Source organism: Medicago sativa, chromosome 3 (assembly GCF_051527215.1).
Source record: "Medicago sativa cultivar Bolivia chromosome 3, Bolivia_mono, whole genome shotgun sequence".
NCBI classification, from domain to species: domain Eukaryota; kingdom Viridiplantae; phylum Streptophyta; class Magnoliopsida; order Fabales; family Fabaceae; genus Medicago; species Medicago sativa.
This window is the reverse complement of record NC_140751.1, coordinates 58,871,721-58,887,237: the sequence shown is the minus strand read 5'-3', so window position 1 is coordinate 58,887,237 and position 15,517 is coordinate 58,871,721. Positions and strand designations below refer to the sequence as shown.

General features: G+C 34.5%; 1 pseudogene across 1 annotated transcript in view; it reads right to left on the bottom strand.

Annotated features, from left to right (window-relative positions):
- Positions 1-12,632, bottom strand: part of LOC146938645 (uncharacterized) — a 44,504-nt pseudogene extending 31,872 nt beyond the window's left edge. Inside the window, exons 1-3 of the transcript XR_015029995.1 lie at positions 12,301-12,632; positions 11,457-11,960; positions 10,200-10,349 (exon numbers count right to left, since the gene is read on the bottom strand). The product of XR_015029995.1 is annotated as an uncharacterized LOC146938645 (transcript). The remainder of the gene's footprint in view (positions 1-10,199; positions 10,350-11,456; positions 11,961-12,300) is intronic.
- Positions 12,633-15,517: the final 2,885 nt, after the last annotated feature.

Sequence of the window (15,517 nt, the reverse complement as noted above, 5' to 3'; positions counted from 1 at the left end):
AGTTTGTACCTGTCTATCTGTTTGTATCTTCAATCAAGTGTCAAGTTCGATCCAAAGAACAGCTTGTATCTACCTATATGTCTATGTTTCCGGTCAAGTGCCAAGTTCGATCCCAAGAACAGCTTGCACCTATCTCTTGTTTTGTATTCTTTGGTCAAGTGGCTAGTTCGATCCAAAGAACAGCTTGTACCTTATTTTCTATCCCCTGGTTTGTCTACCCTGTCAATGTCCACCTGGATCCCCAGTGACATGACATGCTCCATAGACTCCAGTCGTTTGTCTTGCATTCATAATCAAAGTATTGCATGGCATTCATGTTTTGAAAATCTGAAAACGTATTTTTATGTCCAAAAACAGTGCAAATGTTAATATTTAAGTATCTTCGTCCCGTCAAATCAAAGACTTCGTCTCTTGGCTTTCCGGACAAAGAAACTTAAATAGGGGCAGCTGTTATACCCTAATTTTGGACCTAAAAATACTAGCTCCATTCTTCTTTTCTTGCATTTCAAGTCATTTGAACTGTCTCTGATCAATTACATCTTTCTCTGCATTTTATTTCAATATTACTTGCAAAATTCATGAAAAAGGGTATTTTAGTCATTTCCTATGTTAAAATTTCTTTCAATCTTTGAAAATTTGTTTGAGTCATTTCAATTGGTTTGTATAAGTCCTTGTTTCAATCTCATGTCAAAATCCATTTCAAAAATTGCATTTGAAGTCATTTTGAGTCAGTTTAGCCCCTAGGGGCATTTTAGTCTTTTCATGTGTTAAAACTCTGTTTAGTTCCTAAAAGTTGTCTCTGAGTCTTTTCAATATACTTGTATAAACTTTTGCTTAATTTCCTGTTAAAAATCCATTTTAAAACTGCGTCCGAGTCATTTTGAGTCGTTTTAGTCCCTGGGGCATTTTGGTCATTTCACATAAAATTTCTGATTCATTTTAATCTGCTTTGTTGCTTTTAATCGTCTCGCTTTACGTTAATTTTCAATTTACTTTTTCAATTCAATTTTAGTTTTAATTTTCATTTTGGTCCTCATACTTTTGTTATTTGCATTTTAATCCCTTTTTAAGTTTGTTAAAGTCAAAGTCAAGGAGTGTTCAAGTCAGGTGCCACGTGGCAAGCACCCATTGGTCCAATCCATACACATGGCATGCTATAAAAGGCAGTCAACAGGTCAATTTTCCACAGTCACCAATCATTTTCTGCACAATCACCACAAACACATTTCGTTTTCTCTCTCTTCACCAAAACAGAACAAAAGCCACAAAATATGAAGAACACGATGAAGATCATCATCATCTTCAAACCCTAACCGAATCTGATTATCACAAAAAGCCTTCAATTCTCACCAAATTCAACAGCACCGAACCATAATCATCACAAAAACATCGAATCTCTTTTCAATTTCACAATTACAGTTCGAATTTACAAAAAAAAAAAAAAAAAAGAGGAAAAAGCTCTCAGAGATTCCAAGGAATCATCATCATCAAGCTTCACCTTCGCAATTCCAACGCAGAATCATCATCAACGACGATGAAACTCACGCGATCACGAAGGATTTGAGGAGAAGAGGGAAAGAAGGATCAAATTCGAAGTCGTATCAGAGAAAAGGAAGAATTCGAAGTTCATCAGAAGAAGAACAACTGAAGAACTCACGTCTCCTTCGTTCGTCTCATCTCCGACCTAAACACAGGTATCAGACTCTCCTCCCTTTTCTTTTCGTCCTTTTTCCTCGAAAATCTAAAGTGTTTGCTTCATACATGTGTTGTTGCTACGAATCAAAGTAGATCGGAACGGTTTAAGAGCTTTCCTTCAAAGAATCATTTAAACAAAAAAGAACATCAACGCCGTGAATAGTTTTTCTCCGATCTACGTTGATTCGTGAGTCTTTTTAAGAAACTAGCCTTAGAATCGAAAAGAGGAGAGAAAGAGCTTTAGAAATATGTGATTAGGTGTTAGATCTGGGTAGTTTGAAGCTCCGACGCGGCGGCGCCACCGCCGGCCACCGCGTCGGAGAAAGGTTGAAGATGACCGGTGTTAGGTCGGAGAAGAGAGAGTTTGCAGACTCTCTCTCTCTCTCTCTCTAAGAACATTGTAGAGAGAGGAACGTGTGTGGTTGTGAGGGTTTTCCCCTTGTTTTTAGCTTATATACCTGCATGTCAATCACACGCGCGCGCGTCCTTGATCTTACCATGTGCTGCTCGTTCAGGACCCTTAGATCTAGGGTTTTGATGGAGCTGGATCCATCCAACGCTCCTAGTGCGTTTGGATAGTCCAGGATCCATCAAGACCTTGGGCCTGAACCTGTTCCTTGCAGATCTTGTGATTTCTCTTGTTTTTTGCTATTTTACACTTCGTTTTATCTTTTTACACATCTGATCATATTCAAACTTGCTTAGAAAATTCTATAAAATTTGTATGTGTTCCTTGTAATTGTTGTGATGGTTTCATACATTTTGTTGACTGAAAATCTTGGTTAAAAAATAGGTGACATTTTTTAGTTAATTGTTCATTATATTTGTTAAAACTTGCGAAAATTTTACATGTTTTGTTCTTTAAAAAACTCTAAAAATTTGCATACATATTTCTTGGTAGTTTTATGGTATTTTTGTAATGATTCTAGCCTATTGAAAATTGATAAAAATATATGTGGAGTTTTCTTGTGATTTTATGTTACTTTTTGTTAATTTCTTGTGAAATTCTTGCATGTTCTTGATCCTAAAATCTTGCTATGGTATATTGACCCTTGGTATGAGAATTTACAATGTGTATGCCTCTGATTTGGTGATATACTTTACTGTTTTGAAGTTTGATTTGTTAGTTTCGTGTTTTACAAGTTATGTGAATATTTCTATACAAAAATAAAGTGTAAAATGTGCCTAAAAGTGTGTCATAACTCTTGGTTTGAATATGTGCCTATAATTACCACATTGTGGCTGCAATAAAGTCTCTTGAAAAATGCTATGATGAGAGAATAATAGGTCATGTGCATATTAAGGAGTTATGGTGAACTTTTAGTACATTTTAACACTTTATTCTTGTCAATCTTACCACTTTTGTTTAACACTTTCTTGCCTCATTTCTTTATCCTATTGCATCTTGTGATACTAACCATTTTGTTCATCATTTCATAAGCATTCCCATCTCATCTCATATTCACCTTTTATCTTCTTGCAATTTAAATCTTCTACCAAGGCTTAGAATGTAAAGACTTAGGAATTTTGTACTATTTTTTTGTGCTTTTAAATTCTTGCAAGACCATAGAATGTATCTAGGCCAATGATGTAAAGGACAATGGACTCTAATGATGTACACCGACACAAGCACCGACACATGCACACACATCACTTTAGGTATATAGCTAGAATATGCATGTTTAGATGTATGTTTAGGATTGTATGTTTAGATGAATGCTTAGGATTTACATTTAGAAAAATCATTTTCCAAAAAACTTGAACAAACTTCACTCAAATAATTTTCCAAAGAAACCTTGGGATCAAAATCCCATTGAATTTTCCTTTTATTTTCTTAATCAACCTTTAATGAATTTTAACCATACTTAGACCACATTTTGCAAAATAACTAATCTCACCTCACATTTTTCCAATCTTATGCCCTTGAGGCCTCTTTTCCTCATTCTTCAAATTCCAATTTTCAAACTTAAAATCAACCAACAAAAACAAAAAACATCTTTTGAGAGAGAACTACGGTGGATTTGATCCCTTAAACGGGTACGTAGGCAAGGAACAAAATTCCTTCAATTCAATTAAAATAAAAATCCAAAAACATTCTTCTCCCTCCAATTCTTCACTTAGAATATTCTTAGGTTTAATAAATATCATTTCAAATAGCATTTTAAAATAAAGCGCGCGCGTAGAAATTAAAGACGGTTCCTATAGGATACTATAGTCGTTATGGGTGCCTAACACCTTCCCGTAGCGAAAACAACTCCCGGACCTCGATTCTCAAGGGTTTTGCTTACTTTTTCCCTTCCCAAGAAAAAATAAGATATCACCGGTTAAAAAGGTTCAAACGTAATCGATGTTTGACACCCGAAAACCAAGATAAAACACGGTTTGTGGAAGGAACCAGTATAATTGCTTTGTGTCGTTCTTCTTCTCTCTCTCTGTTTTATTCCGCTGCATTTAGATTCTGATAACCACTTCAGAAGCTGTTTCACTTAGCTTCTGACCAGTGTGTTCAGTTTTTAGGAGAAACGAAGAATTTTCCAAAACACAATTCAACCCCCCTTCTTGTGTTTTTCTCACCTTTAGACACTGTCCTAGAAGGTCTGGCTGCTTAGGAGGATCGGTAGGACGTGTTCATTAAGATGTGGCATACGGACATGGAGGCATAGCCCATGGTGGTGGAGTCCAACCCCATTATTGCCAAGCTGGATATTGTTGTTGCTGCTGCCAAGGAGGAGCAGACCAAGGTGAGGGGGTGTTAGGAGCTCCAGACTGAGGTGCACCGCGGTTACTGCGTCCCCCTCCGTGACCCTGGTTGCCACGGAAGTGAGAACGGTTGCCACGCTGAGAGGTGTCTTAAGTAGGTTTCGGCTGAGTGGTGTGCATGGAAGCATGAGAGCATGTGTTTTCCATCTTAGCCATATCGGCTTCTTCCAAAGTGGACATTGTTTTATCTTGGTTTTTCGGGCGTCAAACATTGATTAAGTTTGAACCTTTTTAACCTTTGATATCTCATTTTTTCTTGGGAAGGGAAAAAATAAGAAAAACCCTTGAGAAACGAGGTCCGGGAGTTGTTTTCACTACGGGAAGGTGTTAGGCACCCATAACGACTATAGTATCCTATAGGAACCGTCTTTACTTTCTACGCGCGCGCTTTATTTTTAAATGCTATTTGAAGAATGATATTTACACCTCAGAGTTTACTAAGTCAAGAATTGGAGGGAGAAGAAGATGTTTGAATCTTTGTTTTATTGGACTTGGAGAAGTTTTGACTTCTTACCTACATACCCTTTTAAGGGATCAAACTCCATGTAGTTCTCTTCCAAAAAATGTTTTTGTGGGTTTCAATTGATTTTAAGTTTTGAAAATGGAAGTCTGAAGAATAGAAAGAGGCCTCAAGGGCATGAGAATTGAAAAAGAGTGAGATTGGTCAATTTATTTACAAAACTTTAGTCTAAGTATTTAGCAATTGGTTTATCATTTATTAAGAAAATCAAAGGGAAAATTCAATGGGATTTTGATCCCAAGGTTTCTTTGGAAAAATTATTTGAGTGAAGTTGTTCATATTTTTTGGGAAAGAGAATTTTTTTTCCTAAGTTTCAAAGTTCCTAAACATACATCTAAAGCATGCATACCCTAAACATACATCTAAAGTATCCATGTGATGTGTGTGCATGTGTCGGTGCTTGTGTCGGTGTACATCATTAGAGTCCATTGTCCTTTACATATGCCCTAGTTTACATTCTATGGTCTTGCAAGAAATTTAAAAAAACATAAAGAAAATTACAAAATTCCTAGGTCTTTACATCCTAATTCTTTGCAAGAAATTTAAATTGCAAGAAAATCAAATCTAGAGGGATGGGATGAGAATGCTATGAATGAACTATGGATGAGAAGGTTAGTAACATAACATGGCATAATAGAATAGAAATTATAAACAACAGGACCATTAAACAAAGTAGCAAAAACTTAACACAAAAGGTGACAAAACTCTTAGCAAAATATACCTAAAATTTATCATAATCATCAAGACAAGTATATGACCTATAATTCCCATATCATGACAATCTTCAAAGGTTTTATCACAATCAATAATATGAGAATTATAAGAACACATTCAAGTCAAGAAGCATGATATATCTTAGACATGCTTGGCACTTTACTTTCACAAACAACATCCACATAACTTGCAACACAAGAAATTAACAAATTGCATTCACAAACAGTAAAAAAGGGACACAAATCAGAGACAAACATATCACAAAATTGCATATCAAGTGTCAATATCAATTTGACAAAATATCATATCAAAACATAGCAAGAATTCACAAAAATTTAACAAGAAAGCCAAACAAATCACAAGTGATATCACATATATTTTTTTACAATTTTTAACATGTAAAACATTCACAAAAATATCAAGAAACACATTAGAAACACACAAGAAATTTTTAGGAATTTTTAAGAAAATTTTGATGAACCAGAGGTGCAAACCTCAAGAAGTAGTGTCAAAATAGCAAACAAATCACAAGAATACGAAGTCCAGTATAACAGAAGCCCAGGCCCAAGCATATGGATGGATCTGGATCATCCAGGAGCCTCAGAGGCGTTGGATTGATCCAGATCATCCAAAACCCTAGATCTAACAGTTAAGAACGCGCAGCACACCATAAGATGGTTCAGGCACATGGAAACAAAGCATCTGGATCATACACGTGGCAAACCAAAGATCTAACGATGTGGATCAAGAAAGGAACGAACCAAACTGAACCAGACCGGTTCATGTGTTTATATAAACACAAGGTGACCGGTCCAGCTCACTTTCTTCTCCCCTTTCTCTCACTACAACGTTTTAGAGAGAGATGCTCTGCAACTTCTCTCTTCGTCTTCTCCGATGAACACAACGGCGGAGGTGTGGTGGTTCGCCGGCGGCGCCACCACACCTGAACGTTTTCTGAAAAAAATTTACATCGTTGTGTTCGTCTGAGTCTCCTCTTTATGGATCTGGAACTAGTTTTGTGAAATTGTGACTAAAACGGAGTATATCGGGGTTTAAACTTACGGCTTTTTCAAGAAATTTTCGGTTTTGAATCTTTTTCACTTATCTTTTCCAGAAAACACCGATCTACTTCGATCTAACTTCGTTGATGTGTTTAAAGAAAAACTGAGAAGTTTTACGTGTTTACCTGTGATTTGATTTGGAGATTTTGAAGAAGAAGACGAAAGAAGCTTCTTGAATGTTTTCCTTGATCTTCTGGTGAATGCTTCGTTGTTGTTTCGAACTGAAAACGAGCAGGTGAACACGTCCCTCTTCTTCTCTGGTTCACTTCGAATGCAATCCTTCTTCTTCTTTTCTTTCTAAATCCTTCGTGATCACGCTGGATTCGTCACCGTTGGTGATGGAGCTACGCTAGAATTGCGAAGGTGAAAATTCGATGATGAAGATTCCTCAGAGAATCTCTGAGAATTTTTTTGTAAATTCGAACTAATTTGGTGCAATAATTGTTGAATTGAGTTTTGTGTGATGAAATTGATAAGGATTTGTAATGAATTGGTGTGGATTTTGATTCTGGACAGTTAGGGTTTAGGATTTGGGGATGAAGTTCTTCATGAACTTCATCGTGTTCTTGAGAGATTTCTGAAACGGTTAGGGTTTGATTCTGTGGAGAAGAGAGAGAAATGGGATTGGTGTTTGTTGAGTTGGCACTGAATGAATGGTTCTGTTGGCACTGTGCATTGATGATGTATCGTATTTATAGCTGACATGTGTACTTGTAAGCCAATGAGTGCTTGCCACGCATTCTGGACTTGCTTTGGACTAAACTTGGCTTAAGGACCTTCCTGCAATTTTCGAAAGTACAGGGACCAAACTGCAATTTTGACAAACTGGACTAATATGCAATTTTTAATACTAAAGGACCAAAATGTGAATTGAAAAAGACTTTTAAAGAAAAATAAAATGAAAAGAAGGACTAAAGTGTAATTTTTAACTCTTGAAGGACTGAAATGCAAACCTTTTAAAATCTTGAAGGACTGAAATGCAAATAATAATACAATTGGAATAAAATTGGTAAATTGGAAAAAACGTAAAGTGAAACCAATAAAAAACACAAAATGGACTAAAATGAACCAATTACATAAATGAGGTACTTCAAAGTAACCTCTCTCTGTCAAATTTTTGTGTGAAATGACCAAAATATCCCTAGGGACTAAAATGACTCAAAATGACTCAGATGCAAGCTTTGAAATGGATTATTACATGGAATAGAAGCAAGAGTTTATTCAGACCAATTGAAAAGACTCAGAGACAATTTTTAGAGATTAAAATGAATTTGAATGCATGAAATGACTAAAATGCCCCTAGGGGCTAAACTGACTCAAAATGACTCAAATGCAGTTTTTGGAATGGATTTTGACATGGAATTAAACAAGAACTTATACAAACAAATTGAAAGGACTCAAACAATTTCCAAGGACTAAAATGAGTTTGAATGCAGGAAATGACTAAAATGCCCTTTTTCATGAATTTTTGCAAATGACATTGAAATAAAATGCAGAGAAAGATGCAATTGACTAGAGACAATTTCAAATGCCTTGATATGTAAGAAAACATGGACAAATACACAGTTGAAAAGTTTTTTAAAGCTAAATTGGGAGATAAAGCAGAGCAAAATATCAATGTAAAGCAATAGCAAGCTGGCAATCTTTCAAGAGTAATAGACATATATCAAAGATGGAAAAAATATTTTGAGCAAGTATTTTTAGGTCCAAAATTAGGGTATAACAAACATGGAGCAAGCCTGATAGAATGCAGGAAGAGGATTGCTTTGGCGAATCAAGGTGGAAACACTGCGGTAAGCTTTTGGAAGACCCGATATCAGTTGAAGAACCAGGCGATGGTTGTTGACAGGAGAGCCGACATTTCGCAACTGGTCAAAAAGCATCTTAAGGCGCTGACAGTAAGCAGATACATTGGGAAAATCCTCCATGCGAGTGTTGGAGAACTCATGCTCAAGAAAAATATATGTCAAACGATTCCATGCTTCCATTGCAGTGGAGTTGGGTTCCAGAATAGTGGTTAGAAAATCAGTGGAAGTAGTGGAATAAATCAACTGAAGAATGGTGGCATCAAAAGTGGTCCATTGTTCATACTCGTTGTCCATAGAGGCTGGTGGTGTTTTTCCTGTAGATGGAACAATGTGATGCAGGACCCGGTGTGAGCGAGCATGAATGCGGAAAAGTTCAGCTCAGGTTCCATATTGATATTTTTCCATATCAAGAACAATAGGAAGGTGGTTCCTAATATTGGAGACGGCAAGGACGGGGTGGAACTCCGTCTTAGAACCTCTGAGCGTGGAGGCTTTGGGCAGGCCAGAACCACCGGTGGCAGCGGCAGTAGCACCACGGGTGTCAACGTCGTTGTGTTCGGAATCAGACATGATTTGCAGTGGGAGAAAGAAAATCACAAACAGAAATCACGACAAAGAGAATAAATTAGACCCGAACAACAATCACAATCACGAACAGGTTCTGAAACATGAACAACAAGAACAATCACGCTGTGTTAGGAGAGAAAGGCACGACGTGATGTCGGAAGCATTGGTACAGCAATCGAAAACACGAACAAGATCTAAATCGCAAATAAGGTGAAGAAAAGAGGGCGATAGGATGGAGCTGACGTCGGAATCGCGTGGGTTGTTTGGACGGTGGTGTTGTGTGCGTCGACGGCAGTACGAACAGAACATAGGTGTTTTCGTGTTCGGTGGCGGCGGGATGCAAAGTACGGTGGTGTTGTGTGCGTCGGCGGCGCAAACAGAACAGAGGTGGTATTCGTGTTCGGCGGCTGCGGTACCCAGACGGTGGTGCTGGATCGGTGACAGTTGTTGTGGAGAAGAAGGTACAAGCACGCACGCGTTCTGTGATTTGGTTTTTCTTTTCTTTTTTTTTTATTTTTTTTAGAGAGAGAAGGGATCGATTAGGGTTGATACCATGTAAGATAATGGAATGCTTGTTTTTCTCATTACTGAATGGAATATATATATATATATATATATATATATATATATATATATATATATATATATATATATATATATATATATATACAAGTATATGTCAACTATATAATTATGTTACAACATAATTACAGGGAAATCATTAATACTAATTATGGAAAATATTCTTATTCTACCAGCAACATAATTACAGGGAAATCATTAATACTAATTATGGAAAATATTCTTATTCTACCAGATATGTCATATTTTTGTATTCATTTATTTAAAAATCAAATCAATTTTTTAATTAATTTTGTCTCCAGAGGATTGATATCCAACCAAACTTCAGGTAACTAAGAATTCATCAATGTTTAAACATATAAGTGAAATGTTAATATATAATATCATGCATGATAGTTAGCTATAAAACCATATGTTCCCAAAACAATGAGTTTCTTCTCAATTTATCTGCAGATAGCAATGTACACAAATATTGAAATGTTGCACACTTACAGTGGTAAAGAATCTTCTTCCACCATATCATCTTGTATCCGCTTTTGAAGGCTGAGGGCCTAGTAGCAAGAAGTTTGAGAGGACTAAATCCAAGTTTGTTTTGAATGACGATAAGATCTGGATATTTATGTATTATTATAAGTGCCAAATCTGTTGCATTATACATAAATATTAGTAGGGAAATGTTAAAGTATGCCTTAGAGCACTAGTTAAAGAAATTAATATAAATATTGTACTGGAAAATGATGAAAAATTGTATATTCAACTTTATGAAAGTCATAGAATTGTTGTTTTTAATGAAAATTTTCATTTTTTTTTACTTTCTTAACTAATGCCCAAGAAACAATTAGCATGATTTAGTAATTTAGAAGCAGTTTTGTTTTTTTTACTATAATAGAAACAATTTTTCTTCCTAGACTTTTTTTAATTGCATTTTCCTTTCTAAATTCCCTAAGGTTGTTAAACACCATTAGCTTTGAGCACTTTCTAAATTCCCTAAGGTTGTTAAACAAACCATAAGCTTATTTGAGCATTATGAAAAGAAGTAGATACTATTTGTTGGGTTTTGAGTCTCACATTATATATGAATGTGTAAAATATTGGTTATATAAGAGAGATGACTCATATACTTGAGGCCTTGTGATTTTGGGTGGAGATGGAGCATCTTCATCTCTTGCGGTCCTGAAACATTGACATGTTGTTGCTCTCGTGACATCTGAACTCCTCCACAAGTGGTATTAGAGTCTTGGTTCGGTTTGTTGGGGGAGCGGGAGTTTGATCATGTAATAGAAGGTGCAAACTCACACTTGATGGAGATATTGTTGGGTTTCAAGTGTGTGAGCGATTAAGTCCCACATCGCTTATGAATCAGTAAAATGTTGAATATATAAAAGAGACGACTTATGTATGATGACTTAAGGTTTTGAGTGGAGATATAACGTCTCACTCTCTTCCAATCCTTAAGCATTGGTTTGTTGTTGCTCTTGCACTCTTCCACACACGCATGCAAGCACGCACCAGTACACCTCGCAAATCATATCCAATCCTTTCTTCACAAATCATATCCAAACCCTTAACACTCATTTCCATGCAATTTATTAATAAACCAAAACGTGAGTAATTAAATATTCATTTTTATTTTAGGAAATGTAATTAGATATTCATATCATGTCCAAACATTGCACACATTAGAAAACCAACATTAGAAATTCATAATATGGAGCAAAACATACAATTTATTAAAAGTTTGATAATTACCAAAAAATTCCCTCCGGATGGCACAGTGAAGAATACTATCCCCATTGTTTCGAATAAGATCTTTAGTATAAGAATAGTAATCACCACAATCACTCCAACTTGGTTTAAAGTTGAGGAGATAGACAAACGTTTGTTTTTGCCAGGAAAGTGCAGCAAGGAACAATGGAGTTTCTCCATTATTGTTATCAATGTCAATCAAATACTTCCTTTCACCAGCTTCTCCTATGATACATTCACATATATCTTTGAATCCTCTTGATGCTGCAAGGTGCAAAGGAGTGTCACCTTTTTCATTCTTACATTCAAGGGCCTCGTCATTATTGTGACTAAAGATTGAATACACAAGATTTTTAACAACTTTGTCATTGCCATCATTTACTGCCACGTGTAGTGCTGTTCCTCTACTTTTGTTGATCACTATTGTGCTAAACTTATGATCAGATTTGTATAATTCCTCAACTTCATCCCATTTTCCTTCTAATGTATATTCCTTTAGCATATCCTCTGGACACACATTTCAAATAGAGTTAATCGGTTGCAATTTACTACTTGAAAAAAAAAATGGATTAGAGTTATTCCTTGTTTGGATAAACAACTTAACTAAAGGTTTATAGCATAAACACTTATTATATAAGCTATTTCTATAATAAAAGATAAACTAAGTCAAACTATTTTCATATAATTTATAAGAACCTTCAGCATATTCTTTATACTATAAATTTTATAACATTTAGGGAATAAATTAGAAACAAATTATATGATTTTTTTTTTATCAAATAGTAGTATTATTCAACTATTTCTATTAGTGATTAATTTTCATTGGTAAAAAATATAAACTACGTACCATCAGTGGGGTGTGGGATGTTATAAATAAATTCTGTCACTTCTCTATTGCTCATGGTGGTATGTGGTCTTCAAGGTTGAAACACCGATGGAATTGAAGGGTGAAAAAACAATGTGAGATGGGAGAAAGAAAGTGGAGCCCTTTATATATTTCCAACTTTGGTTGGGTATATTTCAGTGAATTTGAAGGATATGAGAATATAAAAAGAAATGATTCCTAACATGCTTTAGAACACATTAGCACAAAAATTAAAGTGAAAAAGGATAAATATATATTCTAAACAAAGTTTGCTTCTCAAGTCTACAAGTTAAGTATATTATATTTGTCTAAAAAAAAAAGTTAAGTATATTATATATTATGATTATTAGAATTCAATAAAATTATTGAAAAAACACACGTAATTTTACATGGTTTTTATTTTTCAATGGAAAGAAAATAGAAAGAAAAAAAAAACATGCACACACACGAGGGATATATTAACTCCAAAGTAAACGATTAAAACTTACTCTAAATCTAGACCTTTATACCGCATTTGTCTCATACTATTTTTATAGGCCGTTTTACTTTTTTAAAATTATAGGTTTGAACTTGAGGGGGAGTCACCTTGTGTACTCAAGTCACGGTTTTATTTTTTCTTTAAGGAACTCAAGGATTTATTTCTTGTGTTTGTAGCAATATATTTTCATTAGCAGTTGAGTTGGATCTTACATACTAAAGTCACAACTAATTAAAGAGACAAATTGATTTAAGGGAAATAAGTTATCACACATTACCTACAATAATAAAGACCAGAGGGTTTATAAATAAGTTGATGCGAAATCCAATTAGTTTTGACTTTTTAAATCATGAACCCCAAATTTAGACTATGTATAAGACATATTTGAGAAAATCACGAGAATCAAGAAAGTTGATTAGTAGTATTAAATTTGTTAATAATTGATATTGTTTTTACATTTTTATCTTTCAAGAGATGAGTGATTTATGTTCCTATAAAATATTTATGTTGATTGTTGATTTTAGAAAAAGATACAAAATACATATGAGTATATTGATAAAGAAATAATTAATTAAGTTGAAAATTCAAAGAATGTCTTATAAAAATGGACAAACAAATTTCTCAAGTTGATTTTATATTTATGGACAGAGGTAGTAAATTTCAATATATAAAAGCACTTTTTTTTGTTGACAAAATATGTAAAAGCACTTATCTTTTCTCTCTTCCCTAAACACTAGTAGCCACCACTTTTTTCTTCTTATCTTATGGCGATTTAGGGTCAATTTTGACCCAAACTCACTCATTCAAATTGTTTTTCCTTACTTTTTCAGTTAGGTAAGTGATTTTCACATGTTTTGTTGATTTCGTCATCTTTGCACTACTTTGTTTATTTTGATTTCCCATTTTTGTGCGATGTGTTTTTTATTTTCCATCTTAGTGTGGTGTTTATTTGATTCACGTTGAAATATTAGCTTTGAACAAGTGCATAGATCCAATCAATGATTTTTGTGTCGTCAGCGTTGCAGATTCGAATACCTGAGTATTTCGGAGACTTAAATATAATCATATTTTTAAACATAGATACTTAGTCGTTTTATGTTATTAACATGGATGTTGTGAGTTGCTGACATATTCATCCTTTTTGTTTTTAGCTACTTTGAATTTGTATTGTATCAATATACTCAATCAATTTGAATTAATGAATCAATATCGTTTATTCTTGTCAAAAATATGTAAAAACATTTCTCAACTTGAGTTTGGGCTAAAAAAATCCAACAAGATCAAATTAAACTCACAATTATTAAATTAATGGATAAGATTGGTCTTTTGGTAAATAACTAGTGGGTGTAGTTTGTTAACTTACACCTTAATGTTTTTAGGTGGGTGTAAGTTAGCAGCCCATATATATATATATATATATATATAGGGGATGTATCAAATGAGAGCACTATTTAAAATGAGAGATGAGAGGAATTAATATTGACCACTAGATCTAAATGGATGGTTTAGATTAAAAACCAAAATAAAAACTTAATGTGCGCTCACACACATTAACTCGTCATGGCTTAATGCCTCTTCATCTCTTTCCTCCTACTGCATTTTTCATCTCTTTCATTTCCATGGGCCAAATCCCTTCCTTTGATTAATCTATTAATTTTTCCATGAATCAACTCAGAGAACTTTGTGAAATAAAGCTTTGGATCATTAGTTTGATAGTATTGAGTGTTACCATTTAATTTTAGGAAAGAAGCATTGCGATGATTCCATCGAGATTTATTATAAAGAACCAAGTAACAATTTGATGCATCCAAAATTATTCATTTGTAATTCGATGTTCAAAGGGATCCAACCAAACTTCACGTCTAATTTGTGCTCCTTCTATTTCATGTTTCAATCAATGCTGACATTCAAAGAAGTGTATAGTAATTTTTTTTTTTAACTTGTATTTTATAGCACCACCTCTTGCATTCTTCGGTCTAATTAGGAAGACCATGAGAAACACGACGATGCATGAAGGCTTTTTCTTAAAACGTATCTTAGGCTAAAGTTACAAAATAAAAAAAGCTTGAAAGAAACATTCCATTTTTTATTCGCTTAAATTGGAAGTAAGGAAGGTGACACAGAAAAGGGCAAAAATAAGAGTTACGATACATAGACAATCATAGGTGGCAATACATCTTTTGACACCCACACAAAAATCTGACACGTGGTTAGGTTAACCCACACAAGTACATTTTCTTTTTGGTCAAATGCATCTAAAGGTCCTTTAAGTTTTTCGTTTTTCCCAAAGTGGTCCTTTAAATTTCAAAAGTCTCAAACAAGTCTTTTTAGTTTTTGAATCGTTTCAAACAAGTCCTATTGTAGATAGAATAGTTGGTAATTGCTTCCTTGAACTCATCTTTGGTACCAAATATTGCTCCTAACACCCACTTAAAATTAGTCATCTTTTTAGGTATGGCAAAATGGTGGATAATGCTCTTTGTTGCTATCATCTGAATCATCATCATCATCCTCTAAAATGACTTGTTTGAAACGATTCAAAAACTAAAAGGACTTGTTTGGGACTTTTGAAACTTAAAGGACTTGTTTGGGACTTTTGAAACTTAAAGGATCACTTTAGGAAAAACGAAAAACTTAAAGACCTTTAGATGCATTTGACCTTTCTTTTTCATCTCCTCTTTTCTCTTCCTAATGCATGGGATGTACAAGAGTGTGTGAGAA